The sequence below is a fragment of the Anomaloglossus baeobatrachus genome, chromosome 6 (genome assembly GCF_048569485.1).
Source record: "Anomaloglossus baeobatrachus isolate aAnoBae1 chromosome 6, aAnoBae1.hap1, whole genome shotgun sequence".
In the NCBI taxonomy this organism is placed as follows: Eukaryota; Metazoa; Chordata; class Amphibia; order Anura; family Aromobatidae; genus Anomaloglossus; species Anomaloglossus baeobatrachus.
In genome coordinates this window covers 110,502,696-110,524,415 of record NC_134358.1, presented here as the reverse complement: position 1 = coordinate 110,524,415, position 21,720 = coordinate 110,502,696, and positions in this window count along the sequence as shown.

Below are 21,720 nucleotides of genomic sequence, written 5' to 3'. Positions count from 1 at the left end.
TCCATGGTGGCAGAAAGCGTCACCTCCGGGGAGCTTTTAGAACTGTGAGTAAAAAGAACGTTGAACCGCAACCCCGGTGTCGTCCTTGTCGCCCTCTTCCTCCCTAGGGCTTACTCCACCTGTGGGGAGCGCGACTATCTGGGTTGCATTAACATCAGCCCCAGAGGAGAGCAACATCTCGCAGCGGTGGCCAATTCCTAGCCACACACCACGGGTGGCGCTGCAAAGCATCCCCCATTCCCATCCAACACCGCCCCTGGAAGAGGAAAAGTTGCAGGAAGGGTCTACAGCGGAGGAGGCCGAGACCCCAGTCACCGCTGCAACCGGTGACATTCTTCCCAGAAACCCTTCACCCTCCTTCCCTCCCCCCTTTACATCTTGCTGATGCTTGTTTGTCTTTTATATGTAGCCGATGGGGCCACGGAGTCGGGTCAGGCCAGTCACAGCAACTTCACAAAACCACTGGCCTGGTGACAAGTAACCCCTTAGGCCCCCTGGGGTGCTGCAATTATAGCGGGCGGAGGGGACGCGCTCGCCACGCTCGGGTCCAGGGCTTCTGCTGCTGCTGCTCGGTGGCTCGAGCGGTGGACCGGACCCGGGAACTCGAGCAGCGCTCCTCACCCGTAAGTGAAAAGGGGGTGGTATGTTTAGGGAGATTGTTCGTGACGCCACCCACGGGACATGGTGATGATGGCACCACCGCTGCTGATAATGGGGATCCCGGGAGAGATGGTAGGGTGCAGCTGGGATGTTGTCTCCTCCGTGGGTAGGGGGGTTGGTGATCCCGGGGCCCGGTGGTCTGACGGGGAGGCTGGATGGCTGGGGTGCAGGGACTGCGCGGCGCGGTGCCGGACGGCACTGGTGTACTCACTCAGACAATCACTGACAAAGTCACTGGTAAACCAAAACGGCCGGATGGACGGGTCCCGCAGCCGGCTGCAGTGTTGATGTTGTGCTCTCCCCGGACGGCTGATGGTGGCTGTCTTTCCCTGCACTTTTTAGAATGTTCTGACTCCTGTGGTTGCTCATCGGTAGTCCGCTCCCCGGTGTATAGGTGCTGTAGGAGACCGTTTTGCCTGCAGGCGCTGGCCCTTGGATCTCTAGCCTGTGGCGGTGGCTGTATATCCTCACGGTCTGAGCAGTTGCCTTCAATCGGGACTTGGTTGTTAGGGAACCCCGGGGGTTCCTGTCACATTCGGATTTGACTATTGACGGCGGCTCCAAGCCTGGTCGGGGTCCGATGGCCCTGCCTGTGTGCTTAGCTTCACTCCATTGCCCGGTCCGGTACCGGCGGGCTGACGCCCGACCCTGGTCCTTACGGCTCTGCGGAGTTCCATCAACTCCTGCAGACGGCCACCACCGTCTGCCAACATTGCTGTCAGTTCCTGGGCTCCGACCCAGACACCTGAAATGTTTACTCCTCTCACTTTCACCTCCAAGTCTGATCTGACACTTTTCCCGCCTCCAGGCCTGTGAACTCCTCAGTGGGTGGGGCCAACTGCCTGGCTCCGCCCCACCTGGTGTGACCATCAGACCCTGGAGGGAGGCAACAAGGATTTTTGGTTGACTGCTGTAACTGCCTAGGGTGGGGGTGTGTATGTTGGTATGTTTGTGACTACCTGGCTAATCCAGGGCATCACACTCCCCCTTGGTAAAATGCAGACCATCCACGGGCTGCCCGTCCATCACCAGTTTAATTTTTCAAACTGAAAAAGATAAATAACATTTAAACAGTCAACATACGTATATTTAGAAATTTTTCCTTTACGGGAGGTGCAGTGCTTTAACGTTTCAAACATTTTTATTAAACGGGCGGGTTCGTTGTCATCCGCTCTCCCACCCAAATAACCTGATCCTTGATGCTGCCCCTAAGAAGCGGGCAGCACCCCTTTTCCCCAGTCCAGGTCCAGGTTACTCGAACGGGTACGGTGTCTCGCACCCGGCTGTCACTTCAGGGGACCCCACGTCCAGGGGGACCCCTGACCCCCGGAGGATGGCCACCGGTCCAGGTGGTGGCCGGGCACCAGTCTGCTCTGCTTCGGGCCCTTCCTCCAATCTGCCTATCCGGAGGCGGCACGGACGGAAAACGGCCCAACAAATTATTTACAGGCCCACAAGTTCGTGGGTGGCCTGCTAGTTCTCGGCCATGTCCATGAGCAGTTCCTCATGCAGACGGTAAACACATAGAGTCCCTTCGGGGACAACTTGCCGGCAACGGCCGGGATAAGCAACTGGTTGCTGATCAGGTGATAAACTCAGGTGATTGGTGTTCATTCATTTAACTGAAACAGGTGCTGGGAGTCCCAACGGGGACAACTTTCCTCTTTTCCTCATCTTTAAACAGCAATCCCGCGGCACAGCTGCCGTTGCTGCCGCTACCGGTGTGGAGCACCCTCTGCTTGCTCCGGTTCAGGCGGTGTGGGGGATGGGCCCAGACAGAGTCCCTCCGTGCCGGCTACGACCGATACCTTCGATAATGAGGGACCCTGCTGTGACGTGGCCTGCTCTGCCTCCTGGCAGCTGCATCCCTGCCGTGCCTCAGCCGAGGCCCGGGGTCTCGGAGAGGTTGACAGGACTTGCGGTGCTGGCCTCTGGTCGAGGATCGGCTCCGCTGTGGCCGGGCGGACTTCCGGGGCCGTCGTCATCTCCGTCGCAGTCGGGATGGAAGCCGGGACGGGTGCCAGGGCGGTGACAAAGGTAAAGCCCAGGGGTCGCAGGTCTGGGCCCTCTCCCTCAGACGCTGCGGGCTCCGCTACCGGTGACAGGGGTAACGGGTCGGTCGGGGCGTTGGCCGCGGACATGGGCAGTGAGGAAGGTAGCATGGTGGACGGCAGCAGGCCGGGCCCCTCAGCCGTATCGACCGATCCCTCAGGGACATAGGGGCGTGGGTCGCTTACCCGCTCCTCTGAGACCACCCCACCTCCACTTCGGATGCCCAAACGGTTGCGGCCAGGCCCTTCATCTCCGACGTCCACTTCGCCAGCATGAAGTGGACTTGGGCCTGGAGCTCCTGACACATCTTGCGGCTGGATCCAGGAACGTGTTTCAGCAGAGTCCTGGCGTTCCTGCACGCTGCAGCGCTAGTTACATGCCGCCGCGGCTGCGACCGCCGCTCCTCCGACTGCTCCGTCAGGCGCAGACATCTTTTTCCCGTCCCCCCTTGGTTCTTTCTAGCACTTCCTCTTTGGGGGCGGGGCTTTGCTTTTCACGCCTTCCCTGCTCGGGGAAGACGCTCGAGCAGGAAATCTTCGCGCCAAAGATGGCGGCGCTTCAAATTTTTCGTCTGGACGCCGCCGGCGGGAACCACAAGGCGCACTTCTACCGGTAGGTAGATCGGTCCAATCCTGTTCACAGCGCCAAGTTGTCGCGGGCGGAGGGGACGCGCTCGGGTCCGGCGCTTCTGCTGCTCGGTGACTTGAGCGGTGGACCAGACCCGGGGACTCGAGCAGCGCTCCTCACCTGTGAGTGAAAAGGGGGGTGGTATGTTTAGGGAGATTGTTCATGACGCCACGGACGGGACGTGGTGATGATGGCACCACCGCTGCTGATAACGAGGATCCCGGGAGAGATGGCAGGGTGCAGCTAGGATGTTGTCCCCTTGGTGGGTAGGGGGTTGGTGATCCCGGGGCCCAGTGGTGTGACGGGGAGGCTGGATGGCTGGGGTGTAGGGACTGCGTGGCGCGGTGCCGGACGGCACTCGTGCACTCACTCAGACAATCACTGACAAAGTCTCTGGTAAACCAAAATGGCTGGATGGACGGGTCCCGCAGCCGGCTGCAGTGTTGATGTTGTGCTCTCCCCAGACGGCTGATGGTGGCTGTCTTTCCCTGAACCTTTTAGAATGTTCTGACTCCTGTGGTTGCCCACCGGTAGTCCGCCCCCCCGGCGTATAGGTGCCATAGGAGCCCGTTTTGCCCGCAGGCGCTGGCCCTTGGATCTCTAGCCTGTGGTGGTGGCTGTATATCCTCACGGTGTGAGCGGTTGCCTTCAATCGGGACTTGGTTGTTAGGGAACCCCGGGGGTTCCTGTCACATTCGGATTTGACTATTGACGGCGGCTCCAAGCCTGGTCGGGGTCCGATGGCCCTGCCTGTGTGCTTAGCTTCACTCCGTTCCCTGGTCCAGTACCGGCGGGCCGACGCCCGACCCCTATCCTTACGGCTCTGCGGAGTTCCACCAACTCCTGCAGACGGCCACCACCGTCTGCCAACCTTGCTGTCAGTGCCTGGGCTCCGACCCAGACACCTGAAGTGTCTACTCCTCTCACTTTTGCCTCCAAGACTGATCTGACACTTTTGCCGCCTCCAGGCCTGTGAACTCCTCGGTGGGTGGGGCCAACCGCCTGGCTCCGCCCCACCTGGTGTGGACATCAGGCCCTGGAGGGAGGCAACAAGGATTTTTGGTTGACTGTTGTAACTGCCTAGGGTGGGGGTGTGTATGTTGGTATGTTTGTGACTACCTGGCTAGTCCAGGGCGTCACACAATGGTGTGGGAGATGCTGATCACATTCATTTTTTGGTGTATGGAGCAGGGGAGGGTCTCTATACACCATACAGGGCAGCTGCTCGCTGTGTTACAGGTGGCTCTAATAGTGATGAATGGTGCTAGTTTCTATCAATGCTGTTTAACCCCATAAATGCTGCTTCCAGTCTCTGACAGCAGCATTTTCCCTGGTGGGGCATACATTCGAGGGCTTACCATGATAGGCCACCGTTTTAATGCTCCTGTAAGGCCAGACACAGGCTTTCTTATGTGTATAATTATTTGTACTCGTCACTCTGACTGTACTGTACTAAAACAAGCCATGATATGACTATACCGACAGAAAAATAAAAAAGTTATATATCTTTGAAGAAGGGATGGGGGAAACAAACGTGCAAAAATGAAAATTGGACGTCCTTGTTTGGCCTTTTACCCTGAATATAGATGGACAGAGACATCTAGTGGTAGCATAGATAATACTGAGGAAAGATTGCAATATCAGCAGAAAAGATTCTGATTGGCTCCAAATTTATTCTGCAGCAATAAAAATGCTTTTAACTATACAAGATTTAATAGTTTATATTAATTAACAAAATGCAAAGTGACAGAACAAAAGATAAATTCAAATCAATATTTGATGTTACAGCCCTTTGCCTTCAAAACAGAATTAAAGCATCAATTCTTCTAGGTAAACGTGTACATAGTTTTTAACTCCTTCACGGCCTCTGACGTACCGGTACATCACAGGTCGTGTCTGTTCTTTCAATACGGGCTCAGGCAGTGAGCCCGCACGCGCATTTCAGTTGACCTGATCAGGCAACATGTGCAGTTAACAGGCATGGGTGTTAACCAATTAAATCCCTCTGTCAATCTCTGACTGCGGGATTTAGGCCCCTTTCACACGTCAGTGATTCTGGTACGTTTGTGCTTTTTTTTAAACGTACCAGAATCACTGACATACGCAGACCCATTCTAATGAATGGGTCTGCTCACACGTCAGTGATTTGTCACTGCACGTGTCTCCGTGCAGCGTACCCGCGTGTGCGTGATTGCTGCACGGAGACATGTCCATTTTTTTCTGGCATCACTGATGTTCCACGGACCACGCAGTGGTGTGGTCCGTGAAACACGTGCCAGAAACAAACGTGCTTTTAAAATAATAAACATTTTAACTCACCCGGCGTCCAGCGATGTCCTCTGCAGCCCGTTCTCCCTGCTCCTTCTGTGCCGGCTGATTACTAATAATGAATATGCGCGACACAGCCGACCTGGAAGCAGCTCCTGCAGGGGTCACCGCCGGCCGGATGCTGCGTCGCGGGAGGATTCAGCACCACGGACAGCGGGAGCGGGCGCAGGTGAGTTGATTTCTAAGTGCAATCACGGGCCACGGAGAACGGAGCCCGGATTGCACTTAGACAACCCACGTGTGCCGTGATTTTCGGCACACGCAGGGACATGTGCGTGTTTTACACGCCAGTGAAAAACGTCTGTGTTTTTCACTGACGTGTGAAACGGGCCTTAACGTGTGTCATTCCCCGCCACCATCGGCGGCCCCATGACATGATTGCGGGGCGCCGATAGGTTGTCATGACAGCCAGGGGTCAGCTGTTGAACACTGTTATGGGCAGCTTCCTGCATCGCTCTGAACAGCAGAAGTGATCGGAGTGTATGAGCTTAAAGTCCACTAAGGGATCTAATAAAAAAGAAAACAAGAAAAAGTGTAAAAAACAAAAGTTTAGAAATAACAAAACAAAAGAAAAACACAACTCAAAAGTTCAAATTCCCCCTTTTGCATCATTGAAGATGAAAGAATTAAAAAGTAATTAAAAAAAACACATATTTGGTGTCGCAGAGTTCAGAAATGCCCGATCTATCAAAATACAAAATAAATTCATCTGATCGGTAAAGGGCGTAAGGAGCTAAAAATCAAAATGCTAGAATTAAGTTTTTTTGGTCGCTGCAACATTGAAATTAAATGCAATAACAGGCGATCAAAACTTCGCATCTACCTCAAAATGGTATACTTAAAAACGAAAGCTCAAGTTGCAAAAAATAAGCCATCACTGAGTCCCAGATCCCGAAAAATCAGAACACTATGGGTCTTGGAAAATGGCGGCAAAAATGCAATTCTTTTCTTTAACAAATTTCTGTTTTTTTTTTTTTTGTTTTTTGTTTACCACTTAAAAATAAAACTATATACGGACCTGTGCTTTTAAAATTAGAGGGTGTAGGGCTTTCATACTGGGAACTGTGGTACTATCATACTGAGTGGGCTAGGGAGGGTATCATATTGAGTGGAGGGTGGGCTGTGGTAGAATCATACTGAATGAGAGACCGTGGGTGCCATCATACAAAGTGTGGGACTGTGGAGTCCATTATATTTAGGGGATGTGGGGGCAATTATATTGAGTGGTTCAACTGTAGTGCTATGATACAGAGTGGACTGGACTGTGAGGGGGAACCATCCTGAGTGGGGCACTGTGGGGGGCACCATACTGAATTGGGGACTGTAGGGGCTGTCACATTGGTTTGGTTACTATAGGTGCCATCATAATGAGTGAGGTGCTGTGGGGGCCTTTATAATGAGTGTTGTGCTGGAGGGGCCATCATCATAATGAGTTAGATGCTGTGGGGGCCTTTATAATGAGTGTTGTGCTGGAGGGGCCATCATCATAATGAGTGAGGTGCTGTGGGGGCCTTCATAATGATTGATGTGCTGGAGGGGCCATCATATTAAGTGAGGGACATCATAATGAGTGAGGTGCTGTGGGGCCATCATATTAAGTGAGGGACATCATAATGAGTGAGGTGCTGTGGGGCCATCATAATGAGTGATGGGCTGGAGGGGCCATCATATTAAGTGGGAGACATCATATTTGGGAACTATGTGGGCTATCAGTTTAAGTGGGGGCTATCATACTGATTGGCTAATGTACTGGGTAGGGAGTGTGGGAGTAAAATACTAAGGGACTATCATATTTTGTAAGGAACATAATACTTAATCTTGGAAACATAATACTTAACCTCTTCTCAACCTATGATATGCCCATATGTCATTGTTGGAAAGGGGTTCCTGATCTGTGAAGTATGGCTACATCTTGGTGTGACGCCCTGGCCTATCAGGTCATCACAGGGTTTTGTGCAATCTGCCCTTCTGCACAGTATCCAACCCTCCTTGGTTACGGGTCCTGGTCCTTTGGTGTTGCTAACAGCTTAGCCAGTCAACATCCTAGGAACACTTTGCACCATACCCACCAGACACACCATTGGGGGCCTGAAGGGAATAGGGCCGCCCATATGGGGGGTTGGTATGGGAAAGTGACAAGGTGGAAAAGGAGTAAGAGAGTTGTGTGGTGGCTCTTAAGAGAAGAGGTCACAGGTTAGGAGCTAGGCTCTTTGAGTAATGGGTGGCAGACGTTGGTCTGGACCTGGTAGGAGCTGGAACCCCGGTCACAGGGGATCATGTCTAGGGGCACGTATCACCGAGGAGGGCAGCCGGCGGCCTTGAGCCATCTACGGGCAGGGGCAAGGGCACGACGGGATACGCGGACCCTAGGCCGGGAAGTAGCTTCAAGCGTCCTGGTAATTTACCCGACGGGGGTGAAGCCTTCAAGATTCATCCCTCACCCGCTCCAAAATCGGGGTACTAGCGCACCGATGGGATAGGACTTTCCCTGACACGGTACACAGAAATCCCGAGCGTGAACCCTGAGAGCAAGCTCACTCCGTTAGCCATACAGGTGAGTGGGACCCGACTAGTTCCACACTACAGGGTCCAAACAGTGAACAAGTCGCCACGGAAAAGGCCACAGGCTAACAAGCAACACCAAGGGTTCGGACCCAAGCGTGCTCCCTCCTTGCTGCAGCGGTGCTCAGAATTCTGGTTTACAAGCTGTCGGTGTCAGTATTCTTGGACTGAGTGAGTACGCAGAAACCCTTCCTTTTCCCAACGGCACCCCCACGCCTGCACCACCAACACCGGGACCCGGGGCACAAACTCCCTACCTACGGAGGGGTTAAACATCTTGATGCAGTACCATCGCCACCGGGCTCCCTCTCTCCCCAACAGCAGCGGTGATATCCCTCCTTACCACGCACCGTGTGTCACAAACGTCTAACTCCCCTGTACATACTCCCCTTTTCAAACTCGAGTGTCCGCACGAACCCCCGGGTCCGGAGACCCCTCAAGCTACTGCGGTTCCGTATCGAGTGGCTCGGCCGCTGGCACGGGGGCGGTACATTGGCAATCATGCGCAGCACAGGAGCTGTACCTATGCGATCGCTACTGTGACATTGGCTTACATGACTGCCGTACCCCTACTCTCACAGCCAGGAGCAGTCCCCGTACCACTCTTAGCTGTTTAACCCCCTAAATGCAACGATCAATAGCGATCGTAGTATTTAGGGGCTTAGAGAGGAAGTACACTCCCTCTACCAAGCAACCAGGACCCCAATGTGGGTTCTGATAGTTGATATGGTAACCTAAGGTTGTCATGGTGACCTCTGGGTTATCCACCTACGGCAAGGCTTGTGACAGTGCAGTACTGACAGGTATAATGTATTGCAAGCTGGTGCATTTCAATACATTTATACCAGTGATCAGAGCAATAACAGTTGATGTCCCATTTAGGGACAAAGTAGAAAACATGTAAAAAGAAAATTGTAAAAATATAAAAAAAACAGAAAATAAAATAAATTACATAAAAATATTATACCAATACTTGCATATATTTATCTAAAAAAAAAAATACCAAATATAGGTACTTTGTTTGTATAACAGAACAACCTAATCTATACAACTGTCACACTAGTTAACCCCTTCAGTAAACACTGTAAAAAAGTAGAAAAACTGTCTTTTCATCATACAGCTGACAAAAAAGTGAAATAGAACGCGATCAAAAAGTCACATATAAATAAAAATGGAACCACTGAAAAACGTCATCTTGTCTCACAAAAAATAGGCTGCCATACATTTGTCAGCAAATAAAATAAAAACGCTATAGCTCTCACAATACAGCATTGCAAAAACTATTTTTTTTGTTATAATGTTTTTTTTATGGTGCAAAACGTAAAACAAAATTCTAAATGTGGTATCGCTGTAATCATACTGATCCAAACAATAAAGCTGTCTTATCACTTTTACGACATTGGGAATTGAATTACAAAACAAACAGAGAAATAATAGTTTCTGAAGTGCTGCTTCTTCTTGTTTCTGCCTTTCCAAAAGTGGAATAAAAACCGATCAAAAAATATTATGTGTTCCAAAATGTTACAGAGAAAAACTCCAAATCATCACGCAAAAAACAAGCCCTCACATGACTCGGTCAGCAAAAAAATTATAGCCTTCAAAATTCGATGTAAAAAAAACATTATTTTGTAAAAAAGCATTTTAGTATGCTAGTAGAAAAGCCTAAAAAACTAAATAAATCTGTAGTAGAAAAAAGGAATGTAGGGCACACCCAATCCAAAAGGTATATTATATTATTCAAAACAAATTAAAAACGGCATAACTACTGAACAGATTCTCATCAGCAGATATGGCGTTTTTAATATTTTTTGAATAAAGAAGATTTTAATATACCTCTGGATTAGATCTGCCCTACAGTAGATATGGGCAAACCTGCAGATGTTCGGGTTTGGCGTATCCTTTAAAAATGTGGGACCCTATGTGGCTTTTTTTAAAAAAATATTTAAAATATAAGTTTAAAAAACACCAAAAACTCAGCATGCACACATAGCCTAAAGCAAATCTGTCCTGAGCTAAAACGGTATTAACCTAGTGTACCTATATAACAGTGCTGTTATCAGGGTAGCTATCAGGGTATTACAATCATGCCCGGGATAATTACTTAGCTTTATTAAGCCCCAGCCGGGCGGTGTCACTTCAGCCACTACATATGACTACGGTGCATGCAAAGCCCTTCTAGGGCATCGCATGCACATTAGCCATGTGGCCGGAAGCAAGGTGAGTGGAGCAGAGCAGGGAGGCGGCGCGTGATTCCGCAGTGTGATGAGGTCATCACTCTGCGCCTCATCACAGTGATGCTATACAAGAGAAAAAGAAAATGTGCAACAAGTGGGATCACCAGAAATGACCATATAATATCATTTTATTAATCAAAAAGGACATACAAACACACAGATGTTCATTAAAAACAATTAAAAAAGCAAAAAAGCTTGTACATACATTTGGTGCCAATAATATGAGCCACCAAAATACACCCCACCCTCTCAGCAAGCCAAAGAGAAACCCCACATAATAAGTCAGAGTAAGTGTGATAGCCAAAAAAACCTTGTTCAATCAATAACAGGCAGTGAACACGGCATGCTAAATGAGACAATAGCAGGCAGAAGGACAATTGCTGCATACAAATACCTCAAAGCCGCATGAAAATAATCTGCCCTGAAAACAAATGTCTGGAACCAGTATAAGGCAAATCACATACCCAGGGGTCCTGCACGGGGTAAATGGCAAAGCAAATATCATGAGAAGGGTGGGGTGGAAACTCCACGCGTATCGCTACAAGGAGTTGTAGCTTCCTCAGGGGAAAGTGAGGCACACTATGGTAGGTATGTCTTAAATAGCCATTATAATCAAAGAAAATTGCTTACCAGCATGGGCAAGGAGGAGGAGGGAGAGGTCGCTATGCAACCTGAAGATGCCGATGGGCGCCGCCATTGTGAGTCATGTGATCAAATCATGTGGTACCTTTTTTTTTTTTTTTTTTTTTGCAGACAAGCGTCACAGCCCAATTGCAAGCTCCAATGCCAGGTCGCTATGCAACCTGAAGACGCCGATAGGCGCCGCCATTGTGAATCATGTGATCAAATCATGTGGTCCCTTTTTGCAGGCAAACGTCACAGCCCGAACGCAGGCGCAGTGATATCAGCGCCACAAGCACGATTAGCAATCCCTTAGTATAGTGAAATAGGTATACAAAAGACATATATATTGTACACTATGCATGCGAAACAGGTAGTACATATGTGCTAGATGAATAACGCAAGTCACTTTGTATATACGGAAATCCACATGAATCTGCGCGTGCGCAGTTTCAGTAAGAGATCCCCGAAGGGACATTTCAAGTGCAGGGATTAAAAAAACCTGACAGCACAGAGGTAATACTCAAGTTACCACTAGAGTAACATTGAGTGTTAATCCATCATACGGGTACCTATGTTATGCACACACAATGCTGATATGTCACGCACAAACACTTGTGGCCTGCATCACGTGTCTATATGACACCATGCCAAAAACAGTGCTTCTCATCGCGCATGCGCCGAGACATCAGCAATGTCCCATTCAAAAGCAGAGAAATGATCTCAGTGGGCAGCACAGCCCATTAAGGCCAGTATAACTGAATAACAAGAACTCAAGCATTCACAATCTGTGCGCACAGAACCACACGCATACATCCAATAAAGATTGAATATGGATACTGTTCCCGAAAAATATTTATCTCACCACTTCATGCGCATGCGCTATGTAAATGCATACTAGCATAGAGGACTCTGTTGCCCAAAATACGGGCCTACAGGGAAACCACACAGCCATTGTATGAATTTGTCACAGAAAAAAGTCTTTGTTCAGAGGACATAACATAAAACAGTACAGGTACACGAACCCCCATCCCAGATTAGCACAAAAATAGACCTGTGTGCTTGGATGACACAAGCACATAGTCTGAGTACATGAAGTAGGTAATATGCATATGAAGGACCATAAGGGAACCAAGAAGACCAAATTATTAATACAGAAAGCCCCACTAGAGGGTTGGTAACCTACAAGGGGGCTAGCCAGAAACCGCCTCGGAATTACAAGCAGGTCATGAGACCAAACTGAGCAAGCAAAAGGGTGTGTTCTGGTCACCCATACAGGTATAGCATGTTCACATGATATATAAGTGTCCAAAAAAAGTGGGATTGCCAGGTAGAGATAATGTCCAAATAAATGGCAGAGTCCCATTGAGGCGGGTCTTCCAGAAGTGGTCAGCAACTTGAATGTATCCATCACCGAAAGGTAGACAAAAGAACGCTTCAGATCATAGTTCGGGTAATCCCACAGCTCCAAAGACCAAGAAAGAAGGAAGAGCCCAGAAGGACGGACTCAAGTCTGCACGTCACTGGACATCAAGGAACGGACGTCCAAAAGTGATTATTTGTGTGTACATAAATTCTTCACGAGCTGTAGTCAACAGACCCTGTTCAGGGCAAATGGAGCCAAGCCCACATGGTCAGAACCCTGGAATGTTAAAAAGGTAAATACATAATCAAGATTGTATCCACACCAAAGAGTGGGGAGGTGGGAAGAGGCTGGTGGGAGGAGACACAGGTGGCGCCCATCGCTTTGTTCCAGAGGCACGTGTCAAACTGGTTTAGATACATCGACGATGTTCTCTTTCTCTGGACAGGTGACCGTGCGTCTTGTGAAGATTTTATTGCCCAGCTGAATGAGAACCCGTGGCACATCCGACTTTCTGCAAGTATATCAACAACAATGGTGGAATTCCTTGATTTGAGGGTTATGTTGGAGAATAACCATATTACAACATCCCTGTTCCGGAAACAGACGGCTACCAACAGTGTGTTACATTATTCCTCTTTTCATCCGAGACATGTGCGAGACGGGATACCCAAGGGGCAGTTTTTGCGAGTACGCCGCAATTGTACTGATGTCACCACCTTCAGGAATGAGGCACAAGATTTGACCACGCGATTTATCAAGAGAGGATACCCACGCAAGGTTGTTTCTAAAGCCTTCCAACACTCAGCCAACACTCCACGGTCCGACACGTTTCGGGGCAGACTGAGAACTGAGATGGGTACTATAAACCTGGTGACCACATATAACAACCATTGGGATAAGGTACGACAGGTTCTTACAAAAAATTGGAATATCCTCCTTAGTGAGCCCAGGTTGACTCCATTTATCAGCGCCCATCCCAAATTGACCGCAAAACGTGCGATGAATTTGAAGGATATGCTTTCTTCTAGCCATTTTAAGAGACCCACTATTCCTTTGGGTCGGGGACACAAACTTGTTGGGTCTTTCCCGTGTGGGGACTGCACCATTTGCCCTTTTCTTGTTGCTGACAGTTGTGTTCGCATTGGTGTTTTTCCAGGAACCATCATCACCAAATTTTACTCAAACTGTCGAAGTAGGAATGTTGTGTATCTCCTGATTTGCGAGTGTCCAAAACTTTATGTCGGACAGACCACACAGGAGCTTCGCCGCAGGATCCAGCACCATTTTTCTGACATCCGTCGAGCACAAAAAGACCAAGCTCAAGGTAAGCCCATTTCCTCTGTGGCTAAACACTTCCTTGACTCACATGGTTGCTCGTTTCGCAAGGTCCAGATCCTGGTATTGGATCATGTTCAAATGAACATCAGGGGGGGTAGGGTATCTGACGAATTATTGAGAAGGGAAGCGAGATGGATATACCAACTTCAGAGTCTCTCCCCCCAGGGATTGAATGAGGAACTTTTGTTCACCGGCTTCTATAAGAAGTAAATGCTTGACCTGCACCAATTACATGGGATACTCCCAGTTGGATGTGGCATCCCATTTACTTGGGGATTTGTGAGAGCCTCATCACATTTACACCAGTATTTTTGGTGGGTCTGGCCTTCCACCCCTTTCTCTACCCCCCCCCCCTCTTCCCCCCCCCCCCCTCTTCCCCCTCCCCCCCCCCCCCTCTTCCCACCTCCCCACTCTTTGGTGTGGATACAATCTTGATTATGTATTTACCTTTTTAACATTCCAGGGTTCTGACCATGTGGGCTTGGCTCCATTTGCCCTGAACAGGGTCTGTTGACTACAGCTCGTGAAGAATTTATGTACACACAAATAATCACTTTTGGACGTCCGTTCCTTGATGTCCAGTGACGTGCAGACTTGAGTCCGTCCTTCTGGGCTCTTCCTTCTTTCTTGGTCTTTGGAGCTGTGGGATTACCCGAACTATGATCTGAAGCGTTCTTTTGTCTACCTTTCGGTGATGGATACATTCAAGTTGCTGACCACTTCTGGAAGACCCGCCTCAATGGGACTCTGCCATTTATTTGGACATTATCTCTACCTGGCAATCCCCCTTTTTTTGGACACTTATATATCATGTGAACATGCTATACCTGTATGGGTGACCAGAACACACCCTTTTGCTTGCTCAGTTTGGTCTCATGACCTGCTTGTAATTCCGAGGCGGTTTCTGGCTAGCCCCCTTGTAGGTTACCAACCCTCTAGTGGGGCTTTCTGTATTAATAATTTGGTCTTCTTGGTTCCCTTATGGTCCTTCATATGCATATTACCTACTTCATGTACTCAGACTATGTGCTTGTGTCATCCAAGCACACAGGTCTATTTTTGTGCTAATCTGGGATGGGGGTTCGTGTACCTGTACTGTTTTCTGTTATGTCCTCTGAACAAAGACTTTTTTCTGTGACAAATTCATACAATGGCTGTGTGGTTTCCCTGTAGGCCCGTATTTTGGGCAACAGAGTCCTCTATGCTAGTATGCATTTACATAGCGCATGCGCATTAAGTGGTGAGATAAATATTTTTCGGGAACAGTATCCATATTCAATCTTTATTGGATGTATGCGTGTGGTTCTGTGCGCACAGATTGTGAATGCTTGAGTTCTTGTTATTCAGTTATACTGGCCTTAATGGGCTGTGCTGCCCACTGAGATCATTTCTCTGCTTTTGAATGGGACATTGCTGATGTCTCGGCGCATGCGCGATGAGAAGCACTGTTTTTGGCATGGTGTCATATAGACACGTGATGCAGGCCACAAGTGTTTGTGCGTGACATATCAGCATTGTGTGTGCATAACATAGGTACCCGTATGATGGATTAACACTCAATGTTACTCTAGTGGTAACTTGAGTATTACCTCTGTGCTGTCAGGTTTTTTTAATCCCTGCACTTGAAATGTCCCTTCGGGGATCTCTTACTGAAACTGCGCACGCGCAGATTCATGTGGATTTCCGCATATACAAAGTGACTTGCGTTATTCATCTAGCACATATGTACTACCTGTTTCGCATGCATAGTGTACAATATATATGTCTTTTGTATACCTATTTCACTATACTAAGGGATTGCTAATCGTGCTTGTGGCGCTGATATCACTGCGCCTGCGTTCGGGCTGTGACGTTTGCCTGCAAAAAGGGACCACATGATTTGATCACATGATTCACAATGGCGGCACCTATCGGCGTCTTCAGGTTGCATAGCGACCTGGCATTGGAGCTTGCAATTGGGCTGTGACGCTTGTCTGCAAAAAAAAAAAAAAAAAAAAAAAAAAAAAAGGTACCACATGATTTGATCACATGACTCACAATGGCGGCGCCCATCGGCATCTTCAGGTTGCATAGCGACCTCTCCCTCCTCCTCCTTGCCCATGCTGGTAAGCAATCTTCTTTGATTATAATGGCTATTTAAGACATACCTACCATAGTGTGCCTCACTTTCCCCTGAGGAAGCTACAACTCCTTGTAGCGATACGCGTGGAGTTTCCACCCCACCCTTCTCATGATATTTGCTTTGCCATTTACCCCGTGCAGGACCCCTGGGTATGTGATTTGCCTTATACTGGTTCCAGACATTTGTTTTCAGGGCAGATTATTTTCATGCGGCTTTGAGGTATTTGTATGCAGCAATTGTCCTTCTGCCTGCTATTGTCTCATTTAGCATGCCGTGTTCACTGCCTGTTATTGATTGAACAAGGTTTTTTTGGCTATCACACTTACTCTGACTTATTATGTGGGGTTTCTCTTTGGCTTGCTGAGAGGGTGGGGTGTATTTTGGTGGCTCATATTATTGGCACCAAATGTATGTACAAGCTTTTTTGCTTTTTTAATTGTTTTTAATGAACATCTGTGTGTTTGTATGTCCTTTTTGATTAATAAAATGATATTATATGGTCATTTCTGGTGATCCCACTTGTTGCACATTTTCTTTTTCTCTTGTATACCATAACTGTTTGCTTTGAATGTGCTAGTGGTTGTGATCCCATCTTTATATATTTTTTTCATTATCTTTGGTGCCCTCCCGCCTGTCTTGTTCATCACAGTGATGCGGGCAATGCGGAGGTAGCGAGGATGTGGCATCCGGCGGGAATGGTAGACACTCAAAGAGCTGAAGATTTCTGGGGGTTGTGGGGGGCTCGCAGTCCCCAGCCTCTGCATTTCTTTAGCAGGGTGCGTGTCGGAGGGTGCACATCCAGCCTAAATGCATGGTGGCTCAGAGAGGATGCCGCGCAACATGGGAGCTGGGGAGGGTGAGCAAAATGTTTTACTTTTTCTTTGTGTGGCAGAAAATATAAAAGCAGAGGCCCTGGAAGGGCATGCATACAAGAAGGAGGGCATATATACCAAAATAAGGGACAAAAACTGGGATGGGGACGACATTATACCAGAATGTGCCCAGGAAGGGGGATTATATATATAAAATATATATATACAGTTGGGTCCAGAAATATTTGGACAGTGACACAATTTTCGCGAGTTGGGCTCTGCATGCCACCACATTGGATTTGAAATGAAACCTCTACAACAGAATTCAAGTGCAGATTGTAACGTTTAATTTGAAGGTTTGAACAAAAATATCTGATAGAAATTGTAGGAATTGTACACATTTCTTTACAAACACTCCACATTTAAGGAGGTCAAAAGTAATTGGACAAAACCCAAACAAAATATTTTTATTTTCAATATTTTGTTGCGAATCCTTTGGAGGCAATCACTGCCTTAAGTCTGGAACCCATGGACATCACCAAACGCTGGGTTTCCTCCTTCTTAATGCTTTGCCAGGCCTTTACAGCCGCAGCCTTCAGGTCTTGCTTGTTTGTGGGTCTTTCCGTCTTAAGTCTGGATTTGAGCAAGTGAAATGCATGCTCAATTGGGTTAAGATCTGGTGATTGACTTGGCCATTGCAGAATGTTCCACTTTTTTGCACTCATGAACTCCTGGGTAGCTTTGGCTGTATGCTTGGGGTCATTGTCCATCTGTACTATGAAGCGCCGTCCGATCAACTTTGCGGCATTTGGCTGAATCTGGGCTGAAAGTATATCCCGGTACACTTCAGAATTCATCAGGCTACTCTTGTCTGCTGTTATGTCATCAATAAACACAAGTGACCCAGTGCCATTGAAAGCCATGCATGCCCATGCCATCACGTTGCCTCCACCATGTTTTACAGAGGATGTGGTGTGCCTTGGATCATGTGCCGTTCCCTTTCTTCTCCAAACTTTTTTCTTCCCATCATTCTGGAACAGGTTGATCTTTGTCTCATCTGTCCATAGAATACTTTTCCAGAACTGAGCTGGCTTCATGAGGTGTTTTTCAGCAAATTTAACTCTGGCCTGTCTATTTTTGGAATTGATGAATGGTTTGCATCTAGATGTGAACCCTTTGTATTTACTTTCATGGAGTCTTCTCTTTACTGTTGACTTAGAGACAGATACACCTACTTCACTGAGAGTGTTCTGGACTTCAGTTGATGTTGTGAACGGGTTCTTCTTCACCAAAGAAAGTATGCGGCGATCATCCACCACTATTGTCATCCGTGGACGCCCAGGCCTTTTTGAGTTCCCAAGCTCACCAGTCAATTCCTTTTTTCTCAGAATGTACCCGACTGTTGATTTTGCTACTCCAAGCATGTCTGCTATCTCTCTGATGGATTTTTTCTTTTTTTTCAGCCTCAGGATGTTCTGCTTCACCTCAATTGAGAGTTCCTTAGACCGCATGTTGTCTGGTCACAACATGCGGTCTAACATCAACCCCAGACCTTTTAACTACTTCATTGATTATAGGTTAACGAGGGAGCCGCCTTCAGAGTTAATTGCAGCCCTTAGAGTCCCTTGTCCAATTACTTTTGGTCCCTTGAAAAAGAGGAGGCTATGCATTACAGAGCTATGATTCCTAAACTCTTTCTCCGATTTGGATGTGAAAACTCTCATATTGCAGCTGGGAGTGTGCACTTTCAGCCCATATTATATATATAATTGTATTTCTGAACATGTTTTTGTAAACAGCTAAAATAACAAAACTTGTGTCACTGTCCAAATATTTCTGGACCTAACTGTATATATATATATATATATATATATATATATATATATACATACACACACACACACACCCACGGAGAGGGTGTGTGTGTGTGGATGGATAGTATACAGAGGAGCAGTTTATGTGTGAGGATACTCTGTTTATATATATATATATATATATATATATATATATATATATATATATATATATATATATATATATATATATATAAAAAAAGGTGGGGCATCTTGTGTGGGGGATAGTACACAAGGGGGCTGTGTACTTGAGGGATATTATACAGAGTGGCAATGTGTGTAGGGGATATTATACAAAGGGGTAGCATGTGTGTGAGGGATACTATACAGAGGGGCAGTGTGTGTGTGTGTGTGGGGATATTATACAGAGGGGCAGTGTGTGTGTGGGGGGATATTACACACGTGGTCAAAATTGTTGGTACCCCTCATTTAATGACAGTCACAGTGAATGGTCACAGAAATAACTTGAATCTGACAAAAGTAATAATAAATAAAAAAAACTATGAAAATGAAAGTCAGACGTTGCTTTTCAACCATGCTTCCACAAAATTAAAAAAAAAAATAAAACTCATGAAATAGGTCTGGACAGAAATGATGGTACACTCTTCCTTAACTTAATATTTGTTGCACAACCTTTTGAGGCAATCACTGCAATCAAACGTTTCCTGTAACTGTCAATGAGACTGCTGCACCTCTCGACAGGTATTTTGGCCACTCCTCAAGAGCAAACTGCTCCAGTTGCTCGTGTTTGAAGGTTGCCTTTTCCAGATGGCATGTTTCAGTTCTTTCCAAAAAAGATGCTCAATAGGATTTAGGTCAGAGCTCATAGAAGGCCACTTCAGAATAGTCCAATGTTTTCCTCTTAGCCATTCTTGGGTGTTTTTAGCTGTGTGTTTTGGGTCATTATCCTGTTGCAAGACACATGACCTGCGACTGAGACCAAGCTTTCTGACACTGGGCAGCACATTTCTTTCTAGAATCCCTTGATAGTCTTGAGATTTCATTGTACCCTGCATAGATTCAAGACACCCAGTGCCAGATGCAGCAAAGCAGCCCATAACATAACAGAGCCTCCTCCATGTTTCTTAGTAGGGACAGTGTTCTTTTCTTGATATGCTTCATTTTTCCGTCTGTGAAAATAGAGCTGATGTGCCTTACCAAAAAGTTAAATTTTTGTTTCATGTGTCCATAGGGCATTCTTCCAGAAGCTTTGTGGCTTGTCAACATGTAGTTTGGCAAATTCCAGTCGGGCTTTTTTATGTTTTTTTTTCCAAAAATGATGCCCTCTTGGTCGTCTGCCATGAAGTCCACTTTAGCTCAAACAACGATGGATGGTGCGATCTGACACTGATGTTCCTTGAGCTTTAAGTTCACCTTTAATCTCTTTAGAAGTTTTTCTGGACTCTTGTGTTACCATTCATATTATCCGTCTTTTTGATCAATTTTCCTCCTGCGGCAACATCCAGGGATTTTGGCTACAGTCCAATGGATCTTATATTTATGAATAATATGTGCAACGGTAGTCACAGGAACATCAAGTAGCTTGGAGATGGTCTTATAACCTTTACCTTTAACATGCTTGTCTATAATTTTACTTCTAATCTCCTGAGACAACTCTTTCCTTTGCTTCCTCTGGTCTATGTTGAGTGTGGTACACACTATGTCACCATACAGCACAGTGAGTATCTGTAGCCCTATATAAAGGCCCACTGAGTGATTACGAGATTGTAGTCACCTGTGATGCTAATTAGTGGACACAACTTGATTTAACATGTCCCTTTTATCACATTATTTTCATGGGTATCATCATTTCTGTCCAGGCCTGTTTCATAAGTTTTATGTTTTTAACAATTCTGTGGAAGCATGGTTATAAAGGAATGTCTGACTTTCATTTGTTCATTTTCATAGATTTTTTTAAATTTATTATTACTTTTGTCAGATTCAAGTTAATTCTGTCATGATTGTGGGTTTTTCTTTCATTAAATGAGGGGTATCAACAATATTGACCACGTGTGTTTATAGATATTATACAGAGGACCAGTGTTCGTAGGGGGGATATTATACAGAGAAGCAGTGTGTAGGGGGATATTATACAGAGCAGCAGTGTGTGGGGGGATATTATACAGAGCAGCAGTGTGTGGGGGGATATTATACAGAGGAGCAGTGTGTGTGTGGGGGATATTAGGATATTATACAGAGGAGCAGGGTGTGGGGGGATATTATACAGAGGAGTAGTGTTTGGGGGATATTATACAGAGGAGAAGTGTGTGTGTGTATGTGGGGATATTATACAGTGGAGCACTGTGTGTGGGGAAATTATACAGACGAGCAGTGTGTAGGGGGGATATTACACAGAGGAGCAGTGTGTGGGGGGATATTATACAGAGAAGCAGTGTGTGTGGGGGGGATATTAGGATATTATACAGAGGAGCACTGTGTGTGGGGATATTATACAGAGGAGCAGTGTGTGGGGCGATATTATACAGAGGAGGAGTGTGTGTGGGGGGTTATTGTACAGAGGAGCAGTGTGTGGGTGGGTATTATACAGAGGGTCAGTGTCTGTGTGGGGGATATTATACAGTGGAGCAATGTGTGTGGGCATATTATACAGACGAGCAGTGTGTGTGTGGGGATAATATACAAAACAGCAGTGTGTGTGTGGGGATATTATACAGAGGAGCAGTGTGTGTGGAAGAGATATTATACAGAGGTGCTGTGTGTATGGAGGGGGGATATTATACAGAGGAGCTGTGTGTCTAGGGGGATATTATAGAGAACAGCAGTGTGTGTGGGAATATTATACAGAAGAGCAGTGTGCGTGTGGGGATATTATACACGGGGCATTGTGTGTAGGTATGTTATACAGAGAGGCAGTGTGTTTGGGGGGATATTATACATGGGGCTGTGTGGGCGAGATATTATGGAGAGGAGCGGTGTAGAGGGTGTATTATTAATTTTCTGAAGGAAATACCATTTTCTGGAACAACTTCAAGAGTATTAACACTTTTGGCTATGACTATGTGTGTATATATATGCACTTTTTTCCCAGCATGGCGGTGAGAGTGTGGAAGGTTTGAGTGGTGGAGGCGGAGCTGGTGTGGAGTCTCAAGGGGGCCCAAAACGTTTGCCAGTATGGGGCCCTGAA